General features: G+C 45.7%; 1 protein-coding gene across 23 annotated transcripts in view; it reads right to left on the reverse strand.

Moving 5' to 3' along the window:
- PCDH15 (protocadherin related 15) overlaps positions 1 to 26,501 on the reverse strand; it is a 626,487-nt gene that overhangs the window by 364,826 nt on the left and 235,160 nt on the right. For 20 of the 23 annotated variants that reach the window (XM_068197049.1, XM_068197046.1, XM_068197047.1 and 17 more), the window contains one exon: positions 8,818 to 8,865. The exons of the other annotated variants lie outside the window; for them this stretch is intronic. The gene's annotated coding sequence lies outside the window, so the exon portion shown is untranslated. The remainder of the gene's footprint in view (positions 1 to 8,817; positions 8,866 to 26,501) is intronic. 23 annotated transcript variants of the gene reach the window in all.

The raw sequence follows: 26,501 nt of genomic DNA on the forward strand, positions 1-26,501 counted from the left end.
GAGGGTGCTGGCACTGCCCAGGCTCCCCAGGGAATGGGCACAGCCCCAGTGCTGCCATAGCTCCAGGAGCATTTGGACAATGTTCTTAGGTATGGGATGGGATTGTTGGAGTGTCTGGGCAGGGCCAGGAGTTGGACTAGAAGATCCCTATGGATCCCTTCTAATTCAGGATCTTCCATGATAATACATCAACTTGCTTCTGCCCAGACCAAATTACCAAAGATGTTGGAAGAAGCTTTGACTAAACCAAGAACAAGGAGTGTGGGCAGTCGTTGCTGTTGTGGCCAGAGCCAATCACTCAGAACCATGGATGAAATCCAGGGTCTTCAAAGGAAGAAATAAAGGAAAAACCTCTAAACCTTTATTTTTTCTCACTTCTCTGTATCAGATTCTTGCACATCTTGATTAGAATTCAGGATGACTCATATTCCATGGCCTTCTAATCCCTAAAATACTACCACCACACAGAGTTGCTTGCAAATATGCTCTAAGGCATAGTGAGCAAAATCCCTGATAGGAATTTTCTTCCTCTTTATTCAAGTAAATTTAAACTTTTTTCCTTTTCAGACCTCCAGACTGATACATAACAGCAGCCACTATTTAAATTAGGTGGTGATGGTGAGTTTCTGTTATGTACTGTCCATTATTTTAAATTAAACGGAGAAAAAGTGGACTCTTATCACAACTATTGAAACTGGTTTTCCTTTCCTGTCGATTTACATCCAAATAACCAACTTATCAACCTTGCAAATGTCAACCTGCACTGAGGCAAGGAAGTGTGAAGTTCTTAAGCAGACACTCTCCTTGGGACTGAAAGGTCAGTGTGCATGTTATTTATTCTTCCTGGGGAAAGATTCTACTCTTAAGTCAGGGAAGGCTTTTACACTATCCACAGAAATAATAATGGAAGGCTTTAACCAAGGAAAGATCGGCCTCAGCCTAAATTAAAAAAGATTCTTCAAAAGGATTCATTTCTTTAACATACAGACAGAAATCTATCTAGAGAATAAAATCAGGAATTGGAGAGCATTTTCCTCCAAGGAGTGTCCAGGCACAAGCTCAGGTCTGGATTCTACTCCTCTTGAGGATGTAAAAACTGCCAAATCCACTATGACTTCCACACAGGAATGTGTCTTACTGTCACCTCTTTTCCACAAAATTTAAATACCCTTAAAAAACCATCCTTTCCTGGTTTTGGCTGGGATAGAGTTAAACCACAACACAAACTTGTATTTCTGTGTTTCACTCCTCTTCTTGGAAACTCCAAAAACTACTAATTTTATAACAAAGTCACATTATGGCAAAGGCAATCCTGCTGCCTGGCTGACTCCCGCTACCATGATCAACAGTGCAACCCAACATTTTGTTCCTTATGGCATTGTTTTAGCGCAGAGAATTGAGATGGGATGGTGAAAATAAGGGAAATTTGTGGCTGGAGAAATCAAGCTTTGGGGTTAGTTGGGGAGACAGATGAAATAAGAAAACAGCATTGCACTACAACACCATTTTTAATGTGCCAGAACCAGTGCTTTGAGGGGAGGAACAGCAGCAACGCAGCTCCTGCAGCAAAATGTATCAAAATAATCCTAATTTCTGAAGAATAAAGCCATTATCGTTGTAACAAAAGACAGCCTTGCCCTTAAGCTTCCTTGAACACACTGGTCTGGCTTCTAGCACAGCAGCACAAGGTAAGTCATAGAACATGTTAGAATCACTAAGGTTTGAAAAGACCTTTAAAATCATCAGGTCCAACCATCAACCAGTACCACTACAGTGTTAACCATGTCCTGAAGTGCCACACATTTTTTAACACCTCAAGGGATGGGCACTCCAAAGCTCCCTGGGCAGCCCCTGCCAAGGCCTGAGCACCCTTTCCATGCAGAAATTCCTGCTGCTGTCCAAGCTGAGCCTCCCCTGGCACAGCTTGAGGCCGTTTCCCCTTGGCCTGTCCCTGTTCCCTGGCAGCAGAGCCCGACCCCCCCGCCCCCCAGCTGTCCCCTCCTGTCAGGAGTTGTGGAGAATGCAAATATCTGATTCCCAGATCACCCAAATTGCCAGAAACCAGAGACCAAAAAGGCACAGCCTTTTATTAAATCAAATCACCTCAATGATGCATCATAGATTTCATAGAACCCATTTTTTTTTAATCATGCCAGGTAAATTCACCAGACACAAGGTTTCACTAGTGAGCTGAAGCTGTTTAAAATAATTTCTTCACACTGGTTTTGAGCATGAGGAAATGCAAAGCCTTCTCCCTTCTCTGTTAAATAATGTGAAGTCGCTGGTTTATGACACACTTTTGCCAGCAACTTCCCTCTTGCACCAAGCCCCTGTCAGGATGTTTATCAGGAAGCATTTATTTAATAACGTGGGTTTCTAAATTGGTTCCTTTAATGACAGTTTTTTACCCATGGTGTGTGAGAGCTGGAACACAACATATACAGATATTTTCTTGGTAATGTGTAAGTGCAGAGCTGGGATGCAAAACACAAGCGAGGCATTAAGGGAATGGAAAATAGTGCAGAAATCATAGAGTCATTCATGGTTTGGGTTAGAAGGGACCTCCAAGCCCATTCAGTCCCATCCCTGCCATGGATAGGGATACCTTTCACAGTCCTAGGGTGCTCCAAGCCCCATCCAGCCTAGCCTTGGACACTTCCAGGGATCCAGGGCCTGCCCACCCTCCCAGGGAAGGATTCCCCCAGACTGGGCTCTTATGTGGGTTTGTCCAGACTCAGGGGCAGCGCCAGCACTTGGCCTTGTTAAACCTCATGAGATTCCCATGGGCCACTTCCTGAGCTTGTCCAGGCCCCTCTGGATGGCCCTGTCCTTGAGCTGTGTCACTGCAGCCTCAGCTTGGTGTCTCCTGCTCAGCTGCTGAGGGTGCTCTTGATCTCCCATGGATTTCATGTGGAAGGGGCTACAGGACTGCATTTACAGCTCATGGTGGCAACAGGCATGACCTTGGGCTGAAATGAGGAGATGGACAGCACTGCAAGCAACACAATTAGGGCTTTTTTTTTTTTCATTTTGGAGAGGGGTAAAAGCTATACAAAGACTGAGAAGCTGCGTTCCTATTCAAAAGAGAGGACACTACATTTGCTGGGAAAACCACAATTTTATCTCTCCTCACCCAAGGCTTCTGGTTCTCTGTGTCCAAAGCTAAATTATTTCTCTCCTCAGAGGAAGACAACAGCCATTTGGGACACACAGAGCTTCACCACTTCCTTCTCACAGTTATCCTCTCTTTCCCAACCAGTACAGTCTCCCTGTCAGTGCTGGGGGTCTTTCCAAGGGAACACTGTCTTCATTGTTGCTTGGACATTAAAATTGTTGAGTCTTGTTGCTGGTTTCTTAAAATCAGCAATCCCCAAACACTTTTTATGTGTGGTCAGCAAAGCACTTGCCCTCTGTTGCCGCTGAGGTCACCTGGGGCTTGGTGGGACACTGTGGGGGCCACTCCCTAAAGAAGACTTTGTTCATGCTACTCTTCCAAAAAACTTCCTCTGTTAAGAAACAAATGAAAAGGTAGGACCAAGTGGGAGGACTCTTTTTGTCCATCTTTTATCACTTCATACACTCAAACATGCAATGTCCTTCTTCATCCTCTCCTTTCACCTTTGCTTATCTTCAAAGCAGGCCAAAGAACTCCTGTGGGATGGAGCATCCCCAAACTAACTCTTGGACAGTACCAGGGAGAGAAAAATCACTGTTCAAACAACCAGTTCTGCAAAGTCTTTGCTCTTTCCTGGAGTCCTGACATTCCTCTTGTCCCAGAGGCTCTGACTCCCTCTCAGCTGATCCCACTGCAGGCTGCTCCATCCCTTCCAACCCGCTGGGAATGCAGGGACTGTCTGCTGCTCTGAGTAATCCAGAACATGTTACACATCCCCTGCATTATTTATACTGGCTACTTACAAGTTGATTTTTATTTATTTAAAGTTTCCATCTGTAGGTTCTGGCTCCCTTTCAAAATCTCCCACTTTCCATCATATGTTCTAATGGATATCTGTTCTCTGGGAACATCTGTCCTTAATGGGCCCTGTTCGATGTAACAGTGACACAATTTTCCATCTTATTACATGCACAGAATTTTCTGTTTGTTTTTTTAAATGCCCACAATGTTACTGCTTCCTTTCACTGTTCAACAACAGCAACAACAAAAGAAAAAAGTTAGTTTCAAGTCCTGCTGAGTTTTTGATTGCCAACAAAAATGTCAACGCTGGGTTTGCAAGGAGACACCTCAGTGTAGGGAAATATTTTGTACTGCTTAATTTATTAAATTATTAAAACCAAGTTGATGAAAATGTGTTGGCTCACATCACTAAGCGTCTTCTGTTAATTCCATTATTTTAATTTGCTTCTTTCATTATTTCCTGCAACTCTTTTACAAGAGTCATAGGTCTCCATCAGATTATTTCTATAATTAAGATGCTTTAAAATGGCACTTTAGAATGGACTTAGAGACTCCCTGCACCTGTACTGTGTATGGCTCCAAATATTTTCGATCCTAACAGATCTAACCTCAGCGTCCTGAACAAAAATCCATCCTGCTGCATCCAAGTGTCACCATCCAGCCCTCTGAGAAAAGTATTCCTCCACATGGGGATGTCCATGTAGCAGCAGGAAGGGCTCAGCAGGCTGTGGATAAGTGAGAGTCATTTGTTCTCGAGCTCTTACTGCGAGTGCTGCCTTTATCACATTAGGATCTTTAGGAGATGAGCTGGAAAGGCTCCAAAATTATAGAATATGAGGGAAAATGGTGGAGGTGAGGGGAGGATATGACTGACACTGAATACATCCCATGAAAACATCCCTAAGACCTTCCCAGACCCATCTGGATATGGAGGAAGGTAAACATCCCAGAAATCAAGCAATCAGCAAATCAAAAAAGTCTTCCTGGACTCCTGAGGCAACTTGTGGAATCCCAGGGCAGAGGAATCCAACAATGGCATTGTTGGATAAGAACAAATACAACTGACAGATCCCTCAGGTTTCTTTTCTTCAGAGCCTGGGGACACCTACAAACTGGAGGCCCAGCTCTCACTCCTGGGAGCTTTTCCTGAGAACTGCAGGTGGGCCTGCACTCAGAAATCTCATCCCTTCCTAAAATCCTACTTGAAAAACATGGGTTTGTGCCCCAGCTGTTTTTGGAAGCCCTTCAGGACTTCTGCTCGCCTTTCCTGGTTAAGAGCTCTTCTCCCAGTTTGCAGTTTAAACACACTCAAGACACACTTTAGCCCACCAGCCTTTCCAGCTGGATTATCAGCTTCTATTTCCTTGCTGATAGTTGAGCCCTCAATGTATTATTAAAAATTGAACATCTCTATTTTGCTAGGAAAGGAATTGGATCCTGTTCAAGGAGAGAGGGAGGCACACCAGGCCATGCCTCATCCTTCTCTCCACTCTCCAAGTTTAAATAAACCTTCATCTGACCACAGCCAACCCAACCACATGTGAGAGAGCCTTGGACAACTGGACAAACTTGTCTACTCACCAGAAGCCTGAAACCCCTTCCAGCAGTGTGGGATTTTTTAGGACCTCCAGCACCAGTGGTTCCTTGCTCCTCCCCTTTTAAATCCCAGGACAAGCTACAAACAGCCCCTTCACAGGGTAGTCTAACAAACCCAGAAAGCCTTCCCTGACAGGAGCAGCCCCTAAGGAAGAACAGAGATATTCATCCCATAGGACAATTTCCCTAAACTTCCAACTGACCCCAAAGACTTGCAGCTCACTCGCTTCCTTAACAAAAAGGATTTATATTTTTCAGACCCTACTGTGAAACTTCCAGAACTAAAGCTAACATGGAGCAGGTTGCCCAGAGAAGCTGTGAGTGCCCCTGGAACTCTGGAAGGGTTCCAGGCCAGGTTGGACAGGGCTTGGAGCAACCTGGGATAGTAGAAGGTGTCCCAGCCCATGGCAGGGGGCCTTTCCAACCCAGGCCATTCTGGGATGATTTCTTGATGATGATTCTGGGAGAGGCATCTTTTGTATTTCACAGCTCTTGGCTGGTAAGTGGCAATGCCCAGCTCAGCATGCATCACCCATGGGCAGAATTTTTGTCTTCTTCCATTTGCATCCACCTTTGGAGGATTTCACCTGCCACTGCCTTGCCTAGCAGTTAGTTCTGCCTCAATCCTGCTGCAGTTTTCCACAGTCAGCCCTCAGCTCCAGTGCTCTGGAGGAAGCATCGGCAGCACACCCCGTGTCTTTCGCAGCTCATTTATCTGTTGAATATCACAGGTTTGTGCAGATTCCTTGGAGACTGTGCTGCTGTCATCCTCTCACTCAGGAAACTGCTCAGTTACTCCAACCTTCTGTTTCCTATCTTTTGACTAACTTTTTTTCACTGATTTGTAGAGCATTCCTTTTCTTTCTCATCCTTTTGGCTTTAATCCCAAATCCTCAGAAGATTGGACACAGCACAGCACACTTGTGATGATCTACTCCTGTTTCACTGATGAAGACCCATTTCGGGGTTCATTTGGTCCTTTCAACTATCATCTTGGTATCAGTCTGGGGATGCTACTCTGCAGGTGGGGTTGTGCTAAGATTTCCCATCCCTGGAAGTGTCCAAGGCCAGGCTGGACAGGGCTTGGAGCATCCTGTGACAGTGGAAGGTGTCCCTGCCCATGGCACGGGCATGGAACTAGAAGAACTCCCTCTGGAGCTCCCCCTGGGAGGGCTCTGCCTTCAGCTCTGTCCCAGTGGCTGAGCTGCTGCAGTTCCCCTACCCTAATGGAGGTTTCCTACCTCGAGGAACAGGACTGCTCACTTAGAGCCTGAGATCCACCCTGGCTTGGTTCCATTTTTTGGTTTGTTTGGGTATTTTTGGAGGGGAGGAGGCAGATGGGCTGGTTCCATGAAAATCAGTTCCAAGGCTGCTACAATAACCCACTTCTTGCTAGTCTGGCACCTTCCTCCTACTCCCCAGGCAAGGTTGGCTTCACACCTGCACCGATTCACACTTGATGGAATCAGGTTCAGAACTTGATATTTTAGCTCTAAAATTTTATTTATTCTGACTTTAAAACATACCTAGGCTCTCAACTATTTAGAGTAAATTGCAGCTCTTGGAGGAACGGGTGTCTTGGCAAATTCTAGAGTTGCGAAAGCTTCAGCTACATGCTACAACCAAACACTTTCCCTGAAAAAAAAGTTGAACTTCCATATGCTGAAACTCTTGTTTTGTTTACAGTAGCCCCCTTTTTTAGTCCCTAGTACAATGGTTAATGATTATTAAAATGTATGCTGCATTCATTCTACTAATCCACAAAGTCAACAAAATTCTTTTGTGTAATTCTTGTGTCCTTCACAGCATTACAGGAGTTTCAAAACCTGCATCAGACCTTGAGCCAAGGTCACTTAAGGAGTATTAGGGAGGGCTCTTCATGAGACCTGTCCCTCAGGAATGCTTCCAATTTCTCCCCTGCACCTGGAGCTCACCTCATCCTGTCCCAGTCCCCTCTTTTCCAAGCTCCTTATCTGCCTTAGCCAGCTCCTTATAATTCCTGTATTAATCTGCACCATCTCTGCTTTCAATAATAATTTCCTCTGGGAACTGCACTGAATAAATGCTGCCTATAAATCCAGAGAGCTTAAGCCCCCTGCATCTCTGCAGTGTGAGGTATTCTCTGGCTCAGCAAAAAGAACCAGCCTGGTACTCAGATAAAATCACCTGCTGAGCAGAATTTTCCCTTTTATCCCACTTTTTACTCAGGACCTTCTGGATTACTCTTTGTTCCAAACCTGACCTAAGAAATCTGCTGATCTGCATGGACTTTGCAGGATCTCCTTTTTCCCAGTATTCTCACACCAGAATGCATTATATTCCCAGACGGAAATAAACATTAAAGGTTTTTGCTAGGGAGCAGAGATAACAATTGAAAGAGTAATGGATTCGCTTTCTCCAAAGGAAGTCGCTAACAAAGCCAAGAGCTTTGCTATGCTTTAGTCAAGTAAATCACACAGACTCAGCAACAAAAAAGTCCCAACTAAAAGGAGAATTGGAATTGAAGGATGATTTTCCAGCTTCTTCCCTTGACAGCAACATTAAACTGAAGTGGATGTAGAAGGAGAATGGAAATCCTGCCCTGACAATTTCTTTGGCAAGAATTACTTCCTGCCATTCGAGAACAACTGTTTCATATTGCTCATCCAGTTTTGAATCTTTATCTGAATTTTTCCTAGGAAAGAAAAAAGTTTTCTTTCCATTGCAGTTTATGTTGGCACCTGAGTTCAGCACCCAGAAAAAAGAACCTTCCACTTTTCCTCCTCCTACTCCTTCCCTCCTGCCACTGTGTGTTCAAAATCCCAGCCAGAATTCAAACACAACTTGAGGGAAGATAATCCTGGCCATGAGATGTGCATTCCCAACAAAACCAAGCCTCTTTTCCCTGAGGCCCAGCAGAGCTGCTGAGCCAATTTCCATCTTGTGATTCCAATCAACAGATTCTCAGTGCCACAGAGTGTGCAGCAGCCAGCATTCCAGAGGGACATGTTTTCCCTGCTTTCCCCACCAGTAGTTTCAAAGACATGACCCTCATCACGGAAGCATGGTTCTCATGGTACTTCTGTACAGACATCATAGAACATTCCTGAATTTAACACCAGGAAGCCAAAAGTTAAGGAAGACAAGAAAACAAACAAACAAAAAGTTGTTTTCAGGAAGTGCAGTGGACAAATTGGCAACTGAAAACCATCCAGAGGTGAACTCAGCCTCAAGGAATACAGGTTATTACAAATTATTCCAGAGAGATTTTTGGGAATGATTTCCAGCAAAAACATGCCCATATTAAAAAGGAATTATCACAGTACCTTAACTGCACTTCTCAGCCATAGCTGTGGAGATTATATGTTGATCACCTGGAAAATGTAAAATAGAAAATTAATGATATTATTCATATCTTAATTCCTGTTTAAGAAGAGCAACTAATTTTAGACATTTTCCTTTATTTAAATATAGTTTTCACTTCCCAAACAAAGAAAAGCATAACACACAGCTTTCAATATCAGCTGTTTTATTCCTGATAAAGGCAGCTTCAAATAAGAAAACAACACCTGAGGTTTTCATTAAAGTAGTTTACATATTTTCATGAAGGCTGTCAACTTGGAAACCAGGGAGAAATTCATAACAAGTTTTATTCTTCTAAAATACCCACCCTAAAACACATCAGGCACTTATCAGTAATTTGTTTTGACTCAAATATATATTCTCCACCCTTCCCCAAGATAAAATATTGAACAGGAAAATCTGACTGGCTCTTTCCAGCTCTTTTTTGCCATCTGCCTGTGAGTTATCCCAGGGATGGAGAATACAACTGGGGGGTGCAGGGATATTTTGGGGCTGCTTCTCCAGTTTTTATCCAACTGACACTGTACCATGGAGGAATTCAGGAAAATTCAGGAAGCATTTGGGTCTCCAGGCATGGACTGGGTTGGAGGTTTCCCCTTTCTCCCAGCATCAAAGGGAAACACAGGACAGAGACCCCAGGGCTCCAAACAGAGAGGGAGATATCCAGGATAGGGGGAGGCACCTTGAAACTTGTTATTGAGGGGCTTCAAAATCAAATTCTTCAGGTGCTAGGCTCATTTCACCTTTGGCTTTTGGGAAAATCCAGGTCCTTATAAACACATATAATTCCTTCCCACTATTCCATCCATCCCTGCCCTCTGGCAGTGGAAGCCATTCCCTGTGCCCTGTCCCTCCATCCCTTGTCCCCAGTCCCTCTCCAGCTCTCCTGGAGGCCCTTTAGGCCCTGCAAGGTGCTCTGAGCTCTCCTTGGAGTCTTCTCCTATGCAGGCTGGCCAGCACAGAATCCATATTCCACTGGAATTAGGCAGCTTGCCATTCTCTCCAAGCAGAAAAAGGGAGTTTTATGCACACACAGTTTGCTTTGCAATAACCCAAACTGCTGCTTTGTTCTGAGGTGGAATAAATCCACACCACATTGGGCAGTGAGATTTAGGAGACAACTCCCAGCTTTGAAGGCTGATGGAAATTTGGGGAAACACGAGCACGTTGTGTGGATTCCATAAGGGGAATATTCCATAAGGGGAAACAACATGGTATTTTCATAGTCTTCAGAATTTAACTGAGTATAAATGGGTAAAGCTTCATTAAGAAGAGACCAGATGTGTGTGGGAGTGCATCACTCTCCCCAGGTCTGCTTGACCAAATAATTTATCTCTTCTATATATAAATACATATATATATACAAAAAGAAAGAAGTACAACCAGACAAAAATAAGGCACAGACAACATGCAGCTCATTGTATTTCTGAAAACATCCAACAGTTCTAATATAGTTTAAAAAAGAAAAATAAATGTTTCTATCATAGAAATATTTTGCTGAAACTTCCACCGGAAAGAATTCCTATTCTCTGCTTTAAACAGAGCTGGAGAAGAGAAGGCTCCAGAGAGACCTCCAAGCCCATTCTAGTGCTTAAAGGGGCTCCAGGAGGGCTGGAGAGGGACTTGGGACAAAGGATGGAGTGACAGGGCACAGGGAATGGCTTCCCAGTGCCAGAGGGCAGGGATGGATGGGATATTGGGAATCAGGAATTGTTCCCTGGGAGGGTGGGCAGGCCCTGGCACAGGGTGCCCAGAGCAGCTGTGGCTGCCCCTGGATCCCTGGCAGTGCCCAAGGCCAGGTTGGACATTGCAGCTTGGAGCAGCCTGGGACAGTGGAAGGTGTCCCTGCCCATGGCAGGGGTGGGAATGAGATGGGCTTTAAGGTCCCTTCCAAAACTGACGATGGGAGAGAAGCTGCTCTGGGCTCTGTGAAACTCAGGCATGTTCTGCTAGCAGCATGGCCACCTCTGGATTCCACATCCAAGCAAAAGACTTTGCATTCCACCCCCAAAAATCCACACTGCTAAGGCTGCAATTGCTCTGCCCAGAGAATTCCCAGTCCCTCAGGAATGGATGAGAGGCACTAAATGAATTCTACTGCCATGACAACAGAGTTTCCTCCTTGCTTTACTCAGAGATTAATGCCCATTGTCAGCAGCTTTTATGATAAATGATCGTCATTGTGAATTTTTGTAATGAAGATGCATCATGCTGTGTGTTGTTCACACACTGCAAAATACTTCTCCTCTGATCAGCAAGGGCTTGGAGTTCTGGAGGATGTTTTGCAGAAAAAAAAAATAGGCTGTTGGGATGGGAATTGCTTTATATTTTAGTGTTGTAAATAGAGCCAGAGTCTTCAATTCTGAGTTTCCCTGGAAGGTGATGACAGAACTTTGGGCTGTGGCTGTTCCATCAGCCTGCGCTTTGGCATGAGAGGAGCAGGTGAAAGCAAGAACTGCTGGATCCATTTCATCCACACTGTCTATAATTTCAGGGTTCACTTTGGATTTTACACTCTCCCTGGGAAGGACCAGTCACCCCCTTGGGCTCTCACACCCCTGTTAGTGGGAGCAGAGCATTTGGTGCCCACTGGACATCAAATCTGCTTTAGTTTCCTCATTCACAGGCACAAAACCACACATAATTGACCCAAAATAAAATAAACAAGAAACAGCAGTACTGGCATTAGAATCATTGTGAAATATTGTGCTCACTAGCTGCATATCCTAGGCTGAAATTAAAGAATAACTTAATTTCTACAACTGGCGACTGCCTGAAAAAACAACCCCCATCATTAAATCTGAAGCATTATTTTGCTGCATTCCTACAATTCTCATTTTTGAGGGCAGCCTTCTCCATTTTAAGGGCCATGAAGATGATTAAAGGGATGGAAAGGCTGGGAGATCTGCAAGTGCTCACCTGGAGAAGAGAAGGCTCCAGGGGGACCTCCAAGTCCATTCCAGTGCCTAAAGGGGCTGCAGGAGGGCTGGAGAGGGACTAGGAACAAGGGATGGAGTGCCAGGGCACAGGGAATGACTTCACATTGCCAGAGGGCAGGGATGGATGGGATATTGGGAAGGAATTGTTCCCTGGGAGGGTGGGCAGGCCCTGGCACAGGGTGCCCAGAGCAGCTGTGGCTGCCCGTGGATCCCTGGAAGTGCCCAAGGCCAGGTTGGACATTGCGGCTTGGAGTAGCCTGGGATAGTGGAAGGTGTCCCTGCCCATGGTAGGGGTGGCACTGGATGGGATTGAAGGTCCCTTCCAACCCAAACCACCCTGGGACTCTGTGGGAAAAGCTTTGACAGGTTCAAGATGCAGTTTGGCAGCTCCATGCTGGAAGTGTCCAAGATCAGGTTGGATGGGGCTTGGAACAGCCCGGAATAGTGGAAAGTGTCCCTGCCCATGGAACTGGATGAGCTTTGATGTCCCTTCCAACCTCAACCATTCCATGATTCCATGATTAAAATAGCAGGGGTAGGAATTGGATTATGGGAGTGGGGTGAGAGGTGGGGATAACGTTTAGGTTTAAAGTCAGGGTTTTGGTGGTTACACCTCTCCAAAGATGCCCTTGAAGCTCCCTCCCAGTCTGACCCTACCTGAACCTTCCTGACCTACTCCATTAGTTGGGAATTTAGAAAAAGATCAGTTTGTTAATTTCTTGGCCCTGCCCTATTTGTTTCTACCGGAAGTTTACCTTTTTCTCTCCACCATGACATTTTCACTTGGCCTCGTCTCCACCCAGAGAAGTAACTCATGTAAGCAGTCAGAAATGTTAAAAACCAGCATGAAGACCAATATTATCTCAGCTAAGGAAAGCAAATCCACATTCGTCATGAAGCAGAACTCCTAAATCTCTCCTGCAGCTTTGAAAATCACCCCCTTTATTTTAATTAAGCCAGTGCTACCTGTAATGATGCTTACAGAGTGTACATTTTCCTATATCACCCCTAGCAAACTCCATCTGTACTTCTTTCAGTGGTTGACCTGGCACTTTGATGCAGAATTTTAGAAATTTTTATCCCTAACTCAAGAAATTAAAGAATATTGATCAGGGTTTGAAATATTCACAGAATCTGCACTCTGCAAACAGACATCTCTCCCTTTTTTTTTGCTGCTTGCGAGGCACATTCATTAGCCAAAATTGGTTGGGGTGGAGGCAGCAGAATTCCTTTGCTTTCAACATTTTTTCTCCTCTTCTGCAGCAAAAAACAGGGTTTGGTTTTGCCTGAAAAGTGTGTTAAAAGTTTTCAGGAGAAAAAAATACAAATGCAACTATATCCCCTAGAACTAATACAATTAATACTCATCTGCTCCAGGTTTGAGTTATAAATATACACACATTTACTTGTAAAAAAAAATACAGGTTTTGTTCCTAGAATCTCTTGGAAAACAACACTCTTCCAAAAAGTCTCCATCAAATACTACAAATATGTAAAGGGTACTACCCTGGCATTTTTAATAAAAGTTTTCTTGTCAAAGCGGAGCCATGAAAATCTGATTTACTGCCAACTTTTTTTTGTGGAAAATCAACCCAGTCATGTTTTTCTTGGCAATGGGAAGTAAGCTTGAGTCAAAGTAAGATTTGTTTTAGCATTATTTCATGTTTTCTGAATACATTTCATATATATTTATGTCTGCCTCTGTTTCTACTGCATGGAAATGCTGCTCTCACCCAGCTGGTAGAACTTGCTTGGCTGCACATGGGAGCAGTGGTTGAATTCTAAAATGAAAATCCAAGTTCTCTTTTCTTTTCTGTGCTCTTTGCCACACAAACCCACAACTGCATCTGAAGTGTATTTAAAGAATTTACTGCTTATGATAAAATCAAACCTCGAAAGTAGTTTTAAAAAGACTTAGGGATCTTTTCCTAAGGGCAGTTCAAATGTCCACAGTGCCTTGGAAAGTGTTTGGTTTTAGGGACTTCAAGCTGCTCAAGGTGGAACCTCAGAGTCCAGTGCAGCATTCTGATAAATCAGAGCAGAAAACAACATTCAATAAGGCTCTGAACTTCCCAGATTTTTGAAAACTTGATGTGTGGGAGGTTCATAACCCACCCAACAGATGAGAGGGATGCTCTGCTGCAAGATGTTGAGTGTGACAGCCTGGCCAGGAGCTGAGAATTCCAAGAAGTGAGGATCTGAACTGCTTTGTAGAAGCACAGAATGGTTTGGGTTGGAGGGGACCTTAAAGACCATCCAGTCCCCATGTGCAACCTGGCCTTGGACACTGCCAGGGATCCAGGAGCAGCCATGGCTGCTCTGGGCACCCTGTGCCAGGGCCTGCCCACCCTCCCAGGGAACAATTCCTTCCCAATATTCCATCCATTCCTGCCCTCTGGCAGTGGGAAGTCATTCCCTGTGCCCTGGCACTCCATCCCTTGTCCCCAGTCCCTCTCCAGCTCTCCTGGAGTCCCTTTAGGCTCTGGAAGGGGCTCTGAGCTCCCCAGAGCCTTCTCTTCCCCAAATGAACACTCTCATCCCTGGAATGCATTGTGCAGGTAGGACAGGGGCACTACCTTGTTCCTCCCCATCATATTTCTTTTGGAAGATGTCTTAAAGCACAAAAGAAATGGGTCCTCCAACCAGGAGCACCCCAATGGTTTAACATGAGAAGAAATGTAAAAAACTACATTTTCTCTGGCTAATTCGGGTTGTAATGGCTTTAGCTCTCTTAAGCCTGACTTCTTTCTAAAAGCAGAAAACACAGGGCCAGTCCTTTGCTCTGAAATCTCATATTCATCAGGAAGCTGGAGAGAAACCCAAGCAGAGGCAGAACTCTCTCAGCAGCTCCAGCTCTGCCAAGCGCCGAGCTGGCAGTGCCCATGTGTGTCCCTGCCCACGTCCAGCTGCTCCTCACTCTGTTCTGGCCAGGCTTCCACGCCCCCAGCCCTGCTGGGAGCACAGACCACGCAGTGCTCCAGAATCTGCTTCCATCACAGCCAAATGAGTGGAAGGGATGGGTTCATTTGACAAGAAACCCCCAAAGTTCCGCAGTTGTGGGGTTTGGTGAGATGGGAATTCAGGGACAGCAGTGGGGAGCTGCACATTATCCTTCTCAGCACAGACAGGGAGAAACTGGGAACAGTCTTTCTACTCTGGAAAGATGGGGTACCTATCCCCCAATGTGCATTTCAAACCGCAACCCTCCTGTAGCAGACCTAAATTCCCTAAAGGGGAATTTAGGTCTGCTACAGATGCAGAGTTCAATCAGATCCACATTTCTGAAGTTGCAAACTGAAAGTAAGAGGCACCAAATGCAAAACCCACGCAGGGCAGGAAAGGATTCGGGATTTATCTGTGCAAACATGGATATGCAGCTGCTCCTGGACCATAAACACAATGCTGTGGTTTCAGCCACAAGCTGGGCTCAACCAGAGCATGGATGTTACCAGACACAAGCCCTCATTTACAGTCTGGGTGTTCCCACAGCTCAGAAGGAGTTTTGAAATAGGACTGCCATGAACTTGCAAGATGTAATTACACTGTGCTGTTTAAACAAAGGCATGCTCGTCCACATTTTTCATACTCATCCCCGTCCTCCTGAAATTTCCCTCCTACTCTCCAGCATAATAAGGCTCAGGAATGCCTGAACAGCATATTGAGGTGTAAAGGCTCCCACAGTCTTTCATCCCCCAGTGTGTGTAATATTTACGTAAGCCCATTTTAGGCTGTGTTTGGCTTGGTTAACATTTTTCCCACTTACACGGAACTATTCAAGGAAACCTTCAGCAATGTATACATTTATGTCTCCAGACACAGGCATTCCCACCTATTTTTTCCAAATCAGCCCTCTATGCACTGATAAACAAAACTAGAGACAAAACTGAAGACAAAATCAGAAACTCATGGCCTTTAATGCTCAAGAGAACACCTGCATCTGCAAGAACTTTGGCACCTGAAAGCAAGCGGGTATCTAAAAGGCCATTTCTGTTAAGGATCATGCACAAGAAGTGACTTTATGGGTATGAATGCCCACAGATCTTTCCAGAGCTGTACCTTAAATTACCAACAGGCCTGTCCCTAGCGGTGTCACCAGGGTTTAGTTCTGGTGGGCCCAGGATTGTTTAAAATGTTCATCAGTGGTGGTGGAGGAACAGCCTCAGGATCCAGCACAGTGGGGACCTGCAGGAGCAGCTCTGTGGGGAATGACCTGAGTGTCCTGGGGGACACCGAGCTGTCCCCGGGCCAGCAGAGTGTCCTGGGGGACACCGAGCCGTCCCCGGGCCAGCAGAGGGTCCTGGGGGACGCCGAGCTGTCCCCGGGCCAGCAGAGTGTCCTGGGGGACACCGAGCTGTCCCCGGGCCAGCAGAGGGTCCTGGGGGACGCCGAGCTGTCCCCGGGCCAGCAGAGGGTCCTGGGGGACGCCGAGCTGTCCCCGGGCCAGCAGAGGGTCCTGGGGGACGCCGAGCTGTCCCCGGGCCAGCAGAGGGTCCTGGGGGACGCCGAGCTGTCCCCGGGCCAGCAGAGGGTCCTGGGGGACGCCGAGCTGTCCCCGGGCCAGCAGAGGGTCCTGGGGCCAAGGAGGCCCATGGGACCCTGGGGCAGCAGCAGAGCATTGGCAGCAGGTCAGGGAGGGATCCTGGCCCTGTGGGCAGCCCTGGAGGCACCTCTGGAGTGCTGTGTGCAGCTCTGGAGGCTCAGCACAGCAGGGCCAGGAGCTGCCGGAGCTGAGCAAGGGCCTGGAGCATCTGGGTGCCCAGGGAAGGCTGAGGGAGCTGGGGCTGCTCAGCCTGGAGAGGAGCCCCAGCTGAGAGGGGCCCTCAGGCCTGGCTGTCCCTGTGTGCAGGGAGGGGCAGAGCAGGGCCCAGGCTCTGCTCCGGGGCCAGCAATGGCACCAGAGCCACGGGCAGGGCCTGAGCCCAGCAATTCCCCCTGCACAGGAGGCACAACTTCTTCCCTGGGCAGAGCCCAGCCCTGAGCACATTGTGCACAGAGCCTGGGGGCTCTCCTCCCTGGGTGCACACAATCCCATGTCAGCTGCCTGCTGGTTTAGACATTGGGGCTTCAATTCATGCCCACACCAGGTCTATTTTGCACAATTTCAGCGCTTGCAGCATTATTCAAACAGCATGATACAAGCTTAAGGATTTTAGTCTTTAAATTTGAATAACTTCCTGAGGAAAAAACACTGTCTACTTCTAGGGCTTCTGGTTGTGAGATAATAGAAAAAGTCAATTTTATTTTTTTATTAAGTTCCAAAACTCCATTAAAACCGCAAGATATTTTGAGGAGTTTGTACACTGTGTCACACAGAATGAAATCCCAAGACCTGAGTGGTATTTTACACCTTGGCAGTCTTGCTGCTGGGGGTTCTCAGGCAGTGCTAAAGCCTGCTTCAACTTATTTGGTCTTAATCAGATTTGATCCCAAGTCTGGAAAAGCTCAGGACTATTTCTGTGTCTCCTGCAGCCCCAGGTCCCTGTAGGCCTGCACTTTGAGATCTTGGATTTTGTGTTTCTCTACTTAATTCACAATGACAAAGGAATACCTGTGGGATTTCCAGTGCTTATGAACCAGCCAATCCAGCAAACCTTTTAAGTATGCAAAGAAGTTTCAGCTATTTCCTGACATTTCTGAAAATGAGATCTGAATTGGAGCTGTAGCATTAATACATAATACTCACATTAAAGCTTAGCAAGCCTGGAGTTGTTCAGATTCATATTCCAGTGAGACAAACAAGTGTCAGCTGCAGAGGTGGTCTTGAAGGTGTCATTGAGGTTTAATTTTAGATTTTTCCCTGCCTACCATAAGTTGGGGTTCAAGGTGTTTTCTTCAACATTATGAGAGAATATCCAGCTTAAAAAAATTCCCATGTCTCTTACCAAAGGAGTAATTTGAATTGAAAAATCTTAAGGAAAGCTCTTCTTGCCCCATTTCCATTACTGCAATTATTATATACATGTTAATTGGAGCAAACTCTTTAGGAAATGGTTCACATAAGCAACTTTTAGCTGATGAATTATCCCTGTCATTTAAAAACACTTACATGGCTTGTTTATGTTACTTTGTTAATTTTATTGTAATTTAGTATTAATTAACAGCCCTGTCTTTACAAGGTGTCTAATCAGTTACAACTCTTAATTACACCACAGCATTGCTTAATAAAACAACACACTATTTGAGATTAAGTTAAATTGGTTAAATTAATCTGTTATCCTCTTTTATGGGTAATTTATTGCACGATAAAAGCAAGTCATGAAATTATTTTCATGGCAAGTAGCCTAAAAATGATTTTACAAAGATTCTTTTTTTGCTTTAACTACAGAGAAAAAATGTTCCTAATTTCAGTGTTTTCTAAAGATCAGCTCAAGGCTCCAAAACTGCAGTCACAGAAATTTGGTGCTGGAGCAGCCTGGTTTGGGAAGTGATGCTGGAGCAGAGGAGCAGCAGCCTCAGCTCCAGGAGAACTTCCCCAGCCAAGGAGCTGCTCCTGAGAGCAGCCAAAATCTTCTGCCAGAGCCTGAGGTCCTGTCTTGGCCTGCTGAGGTCACAGGAAAGCTTCTCCTGCACACAGCTGCCAAACTGCATCATGAACCCACGGAAGCTTTTCTCACAGAATCCCAGGCTGGTTTGGGTTGGAAAGGACCTTAAAGCCCATCCAGTGTCACCCCTGCCATGGGCAGGGACACCTTTCACTGTCCCAAGCCCCAGTGTCCAACCTGGCCTTGGGCACTGCCAGGGATCCAGGGGCAGCCACAGCTGCTCTGGGCACCCCTGTGCCAGGGCCTGCCCACCCTCCCAGGGAACATTTCCTTCCTAATGTCCCATCTAAATCCTACTTTTTCAGCTTAAAGCCATTCCTCCTTGTCCTGTCACTCCATCCCTTGTCCCAAACTCTCTGGGAGCCCCTTTAGGCACTGGAAGGGGCTCCAAGGTCTCCCCATCTGCTCCTGGATCATTTCATTGCCAATGTGCCAACCCTCCTCCCTGTGTTAGGAGAAAGAATTCACAGATTGCCCATGAACCCTTTTTCCCACTTTGAGCCTCCACAAGCCCCAGGCCTCGGCTGCACCTCTCAGGCTGAGCACCCCAAATCCACCCCTTGACTCCTTGCACAATGCCACTCACCCAGTGACCCCTCCTAAGGCCTTTTTCAGACCTGTTAGGTATGCACAGCTATTTCTTCTCTCTTTGGCATTGCCAAGCACTCATGGTGTCTAAAATAAGTCTTAATTATTTCAGATAATATCTTCCTGTGTCAACATCATTTAGAATCATAAGTCTGTCCTTGCTGAAATGCCTCCAGATCTTTCTAAAGCTGTTCTGTCTGCAACTTTCTGGTTCTAATCTATGATCTCTCACAAGTTAATGAAGAAAAATAAAAATTTAACATGACAATTATGGCTTAATGTTTGTCACAAGCTTGGGACAGGCTTGAAAACACCTTGTGTGGCAGCAGGCATGGGAGACAGTGGGCTCACACTCAGGTATGATTACATTTCTGGAGACTTATCCCACATTATAATTCTGATGTTCACTTCTGAATTTTTACAAGAACAGCGGAATTGGAAAAAAAAATCCCAAATCTACTAAACCAATGATTTATGCAACAGAATTTCTCTTGTCAGTCTTCTGGGACCTCTCCTGAACTCAGGTAGGTCACAGGTAACAGTTCAGACTGTTCTGGACACTTCTGCAGATGCTTCAGGGTAAACATCTTGAGTCTGGTGACTTGAATAAAAATCATCTCTTAATTATTTTTCTAACTTTATCTATTCCTCCTTGGACCCTTGCATTCTGTCCTGAAATTAGTAAAGAAACTCTGGATGTATTTCCAATGTTCCTCATGCTGAAGGGAAGTATTTAATAAAATATTTATAAACTATTCAACACCTCATCCTTTGGAAAAGCAGTGCCATGCATTTCACACTTAACTGGGAGCAAAACTGTACTTCAAAACTGCCTGAAGATAAATATTTTACTAAACGAGAGTGGGGAAACATTCACATTCCAAAGCCCCAAAGGTTGCTTCATCTGACTCTGATTGCCTCATGATAAAAGGAGGAGTGTGTGTTCTGGCAGACTAAAAGACAGTGCACAATTACCACAGTTTTTGGAGGAAAGAGGAACTGTTGAGCTCTAAAGGCTCATGGAAGGATTTTGAGGTGTCTGAGCTGCTATGACTTCTCAGCAGCATCTCCCACATTTACAAGGTGATAGGGTGATACCTTGGTGCCGATTCTCATTCCAGATTTTTCCCTCTCCACCAGGTGTTTGCAGAGATAAAGTGTTATGCTTGAACAGAAGCACCTCTGTACAATTTGTCCCTTTACTTGCTATGTGCTTGTGCAGCTCCCAGGGCTTTACTGCAGTGATGCCGTAAGAGAACCAACACACAAATTCTTGATTTGAGAGTTCAGCTGTGACCCCACAGACACCTTCCAGGGGTTCAAGCACAGACTCACTATTAAAAACCCTCAGCATCAAAGCAAACCCTTTAATTGCTCAAAGTTCCCTGCCCACAAACTGGTGTGATATTTTAACTAATGATTAAATAGCAAGGCTGCTACAGGCACATCTTTCCTCTCCCAGGGAACTTTATTTCTGCAGCAGGTAATGCTCAGCCAAGACTCAGCACCTCCCATCCATATTCATTGCACAGAACAATGTTAGAACACCTCCACATTGCTGGAAGTGCCCAAGGCCAGGATGGATGAGGCTTGGAGCAACCTGGTCTAGTAGAAGATGTCCCTACCCATGGAACAGGATGAGCTTTAAGGTCCCTCACAAGCCAAACCAGTCTGGGATCCAAAGATTCTATGTTTGCATGGTTGTCCTCACTTGGTAGTTATGAAATGTTTCAGTGCTTTCCTGGTGGTTATATAGCATTTAAAAGCTACAAGTAATAGCCTGGGCATTAAGAGATTTTTTTCTTCTGTTCCTCTTCAAATATTACCTTTCTATTCTGCAGGTAAAGGTTTGATTTGATGAGCCCCCCAGGACTTTCCATCCTGTGCTGTGCCCAAATCACACAGCTCAGTGAACTGGGTGCAAGGTGAGTCCACACCTTTCTCAGCATGGCCTCAAAAGTCCTAAGCAAAGATCCCAGGGAGGTGGCAGGCTTTAAAGGCTGAGCTAGGGAAAGAGAAGCAAGGAAATCCAAGAAGGGAGTGAGGAGAAATCCATGCCATATGAAGAGCACAGCAGATGCTGGGGAGGAAGGCACCACACAGTAGGTGGTTTCCAAAGAATAACCTGACACTACCCTCACATGTGGCCACCCAGTGCTGGATCACTCATCTCCAGTGTGGCAATCATTTAGGAACATTTTAGGACTTGCCATCATCACCATCAGCTATTTAAATTTGGGAGGTACAGCAGCACTCCCATAGAATTGTACCTCTCCTGTCCCTTATTTAGTACAAAATTAGTCTTTTTTTTTTTTTTTTTGCTGTGACAATTCACTGGTGAAGACAAATCTTAAAAATGAGCTTGCAAGTGTTTTGAGCTTCAAAGATCTGTCTCTGTAAAAGAGATGATGGTACTGAATTTCATCACATCACAGCTGCATATCACCGGAAAAATAAAAGTCACAGCTCAAGGAAGATAACAGGCTAATGTCTGCAAGGGCTCCAGGCTGTCAGGAGGAGCCCTCACGACTGAAAGGCAAGAGAAAATCTTTCCCTAATCTTTCCTTTCTGAAATTGCATCGTTGTGCTGAAGTACTCAGAGCTATCACAGGAGCACAGCCACCCACACACCCCGATGCACATGACAGGAGGCTCTGGCAAGGCTGAGAAAGCAGGGCCCCATTGCAAGGAGAAATCCCAGAAAACCAGATTCAAACAGCCTTAAGACATCCTTACACCAAAGAAAAAGGGGGAAGAAGCTGGGAAATGCCCCTGTAAGCATGGAAACAGCTCTGCCAGCTCCAAAGCCATCGCTGCTGCCACAGCCCCTTGCCTGGAGCTTCCTTCCCTGGCCAAAGGGAAGGGATCCAGTGGGAAATCCTGCCCCACCCTTGCAGCAACATATTTGCACAGCTTGGGCCACAGTGTGCTCCAGCCAAACCACTTTTAGTTATCCTTATCAGAGCCCTCTGGAATTCATCAGGTGACTAAGGCATAAATTGTGCTAAATTAAGAAGGAAGAGGCTGAGATACTAAATACCAAGACCACAAAAACTAGATAAAAGAGGGCGCTGAAGCACCTGGACTGTAACCAATCCCATATCCTGAAAATTACGTGCAGGAGGCATGGACAAGACAGAGGCACCAATCGAGAAATGCTGAGCACATGTGCAGTGGTGTTAGAATGCACAAATAGAGCATCATGTAAACAATTAAGTAGCTTCTGCTGATCTAACTAATCACATTAATTAGTTATCCAAAAGTCCTAAATCTCCCTCGCACCCTCATATGCCAGGCTCCAGTGAGTGGCAGCTTCCATGAAGCTGCAGCCCCAGGTAAAGGCTCTCTCAGGGAGCCCCAGAGGAAAGGCTAAAAATCAAACCCCTCAGACTTTTTTGCTGATTGCCTGATGACAGTGGCTAAAAGGCAGTTCAGACTAGCACCCTCTTTTGCAACACTTCTAAGTGGAATTCACTTGTATTTTCCCCGCTTCTCTCCATTTCCAGTAGGTCAGCAAATACTTGTGCCTGCAAAACATCCATCAGAGCTGCCATCTGGCTAAAAATAAAATAATTCTGCTACTGGCAAAAAATAAAATAAGAATTAAAAAAACCCTCATATTCCTCAAATACACCAACCCCATTCAAAGAAGGGCTTTATGAATCCATTTGGGTTTAAACACAGCTATTAAAGAAGGTGACATCTCAGAGATTTCCACCTGGGACAGAGCTCCTGGCAGCATCAGAGGAGCCCCAACATCCAACAGGCAGTGTTTAGATAAAGAGGGACTTGATCTTGTTCTATCAACTTTGAAAGTGCCTCTGTAGCACCAGGAGAGCCTTTCAGGCAGGTTTTTGCAGGTTGTCCTGGCTTTGCTTTGATTGCTGTTGTAGCATGAGGGGATTATCTGTTATCCCACCCTTTGGGAGCACCTCCTGCTGAGACAAAGTCTTTTCTCTGCTTAATCTCTTAAATTTCACATCACTAACAAAAGAACAGCACATCCACCATCACATTTCTTTCTCCTAATGTCCCCCAGGCCCGTGGAGGAGGCTAAGCAATCCCTAAATGGTATTTAACATCACCAGATCTGGTTCTTAATTCACTGATAAACTGGAATCTGATGGCATTTTTGGGTTCACAACCACGATTGCTTTGTATCACACTGCTCATTAATGCTTTTTCTACTGTATTTTATGGGAAGGAACAGAACTGGAAGGATTTAAATCTTAGCCCCAAAAATAAAACAAAGAATCATGATTTTGCACTTCAGGAGCAATTGATTCTGGTGCTGTCCACGAGGAATACCCTTGGCATCAACAGAACCATTTAATCCCTCACTGTCATGTGGCCCATCCTCTCCTGGCTCAGACAAATCTCCACTTTATCCCAGGAGAGTGAATATCCTGCTAGTGAAAGGCCAGGAGTCTGTGTTTGAACAGAGATCACACAAAGCAGAGCTCTTTAGGAGAGAAGGGTTTATGCGGGGCTCTGTGACACCTCCTGAGGCTGGGGACACCTTCAAAGCCCAGGGGCACAAAGCAGAAGTCAGGGCATTGCTCATCCAGAGCTACTAGCAACTTTGAAGCACTGATCTTCACAGAGGCAGCAAATCCAGAGGGAGCAGGGAGGTCCTGGGCCCACCAGCAGGATATGGATTTCAGGGACACATTTTTGCAGCCAAATGCCACATCAAGGGTTTTAATATAATTTAACAACAAGGAGAATTGAAGACTTTTAGGTTGAAACACTGTATAATTAATGAGAGTGGCACTAAATATGTCACTAAAAGTAAAAGCAACCCAAACAGCTCTTCCATCAGTTCACTCGCTTGTGGAGTCACATCTGCATGCCAGGAGGGAAGGATCTTCACTATCCACGTTCCCTAATTAAAGAATGTGCGTCACAGCACATGGGAGTTGAGATAGCCACAACACAGAGAACACCACAACTCAATTTCAGAAAGCTTCAGCCCAAACAGAATAACACCTTACCAGGTCAGAAGGCTCCAGGAATCTGCTCACACAGAGGAACACCCCATCACTGCAGAAGGCTGCAAGCATCTGCCCTGCCTGCTCTTCAGCCCAGCCTTTTGTACCCTCACGTTGATGCACGGCACCTGTGAGCCCTCTGTTCCCTTTGGGATTGGTCAGTGCACCTGGGCACTCCATGGCTCATGACCTTCAATATCATTCACCTGTCCTGCACAGCTGGGGCCAATTAGGGATGAGGCTCGGCCCCAGCCCCACTCCCAATTACCACAAACTCTGTGCTTACACATGTGCTGCAATGCAGAAATACAAAGTAGAGAATTAGAGAGAAAGACCTGAACCAGTGCTGTGTGATGTCATATCTGTACAATTATCTTCACGTGAACATGTCCAGGAGCCCCAGGAGCGGCTGAGGCAGCTGGAAAGGGGCTCAGCCTGGAGAAAAGGAGGCTCAGGGGGGACCTTGTGGCTCTGCACAACTCCTGACAGGAGGGGACAGCCAGGGGGGGTCGGGCTCTGCTGCCAGGGAACAGGGACAGGCCAAGGGGAAACGGCCTCAGGCTGTGCCAGGGCAGGCTCAGCTTGGACAGCAGCAGGAATTTCTGCATGGAAAAGGTGCTCAGGCCTTGGCAGGGGCTGCCCAGGGAGGCAGTGTTGGAGTTTCCATCCCTGGAAAAATCCACGTGGATATGGCATTTGGGGACATGGTTTAGAGGTGATGCTGGGTTTATGTTTGGCTTTTATGACCTTAGAGGACTTTTCCAACCTTAAAGGTTCTGTGTTTCTACATATCAGCTGGCCAAAAATATAGGGTTCACTTGGTTAAACAAAAGCAAAGGCAGCCTCCCAGCAGTCCCATCTACCCATAAATTGCACAAATCCAGCCATCCTAAAGGAACAAACACAACAATTCTTACACACACAGCAGGCAAAACTCCCACCCACAACAAATCTTGGGAAGAAGGCAGGAAAAGATCAAGTGCTGGCATAAAAATCCTGTCCTGCTGCACAAAATCTTCTCCAGACATGTTCACCTCTCAATCTCCTTTTGCTGTCATTTCCAGGGGTTCCAGAGACCAAAGAACAGTCTCTTGCCAACCCAGATGAACTGAAAACCACACACGGCTCTGCTGATGGCTGAATGAGCATCTTGCCACATCTGCAGAGAGTCTGAAAATCAGACAGACAGCACAGTGTCACCCAGAGGACAGCAGAGAAAGGAGGAACCACTGCTGGAGTGTGCCTGGAGGTCCTGGCAGCAGGAAGATGGATGTGCTGCAGGATGTTGAGCTCCTGCATCCCAACCAAGCAGAAGAGCCAGTTTTTTCCTCCCAGGTTTTCTTCTCTGCCCCTCCCAGAGGTCCCCCGTGGCACAGGGTGGGCTGTCCTCACTTCTGAACAGAGAACCCCGCTCAAACACTCAATCAGGAGGGGATCCACAGAAACACAAAGCATTTGGGTCTGCTCACGTAGAATTCCAGGCTAGTGTGGAAGAGAAAAATCAGGGAAATTATCCGTTCATAATTGTAATATCCATTACAAGACCAGGATTCTAATTACTGTGGTTTTCTGCCTCTTTGCTTGTGCTCTACAGAGCAAATTGTACAAAGGAAATGGGTTTGTTTCCAGGCAGTTTTTTTTGCTCCTTTTCCATTTGCCACATTTGCCTGGCAAGCAGGCAAGCAACGCAAAGCACTTGGCATCAGATGTCTGGTGTGCACCTATCCCCAAGCCAGAGGGACAGATGGAGGCACCCAGCCAGATCCCAATGCTTCTGCACCACTCCAGGTGTACTTTTCTTGAGGATTCAGAATCCCAGAATGATCCCTAATACCTGGATGAGTCTCAGGAATGTCACCATTTTGCTGAGTATCCCATCTGAATGTTGAATTTTCAGATCTTCCCTTAGGAGAATGCTAAAAATTAATATTTTTTCCCTGTTAATCAGGGGAAGAAACGACTTTTCCCATTGAGTCTGGTGGGCACTACATAATGAGGCAGTTTCTTGCTGCTGCCAACAATATGCTCAAAATACAAATGTGTTTCTAGAGGTGCTTGTACTTCATCCCTAGGAAGAGAAACCTGCCTGAGTCTATGGCATATGACAGAAAAGGTCCACAAGAAGCCCTTAAATAGATTTTTCCAGTCTTTCTGCCCATTCATTACAGAATTATAGGATCATTGAGGCTGGCAAATCCCTCCCAGCCCATGGAGTCCCAGCTGTGCCCAGTGCCTACCTTGTGCCCAGCCCAGAGCACTGAGTGCCACCTCCAGCCCTTCCTTGGACACCTCCAGGGATGGGGACTCCATTACAGGATTTGTGATTCCCTTCATTGTTAATATGCCTGAAACTTTCTAAATAAAATTACATTTATTTTATGATTAAGTAAAAAATGCAGGAAGCCATCCAGGAAAGGAAATGGCAAGTCCCAGTGGACAAAGGGATGAACAAAAACAATTTTAATAAGAAAATTATATGAGAAAATTTGAATTTTTTTCTTGAAATTCAAGAATAAAGCCTGTCAAAGGGGGAGCATTTGAGAAAAGGCTGGGAAAACTGGGATTCATCAGCCTGGATAGGAGAAAC

The sequence above is a fragment of the Anomalospiza imberbis genome, chromosome 8 (assembly GCF_031753505.1).
Source record: "Anomalospiza imberbis isolate Cuckoo-Finch-1a 21T00152 chromosome 8, ASM3175350v1, whole genome shotgun sequence".
NCBI classification, from domain to species: Eukaryota; Metazoa; Chordata; class Aves; order Passeriformes; family Viduidae; genus Anomalospiza; species Anomalospiza imberbis.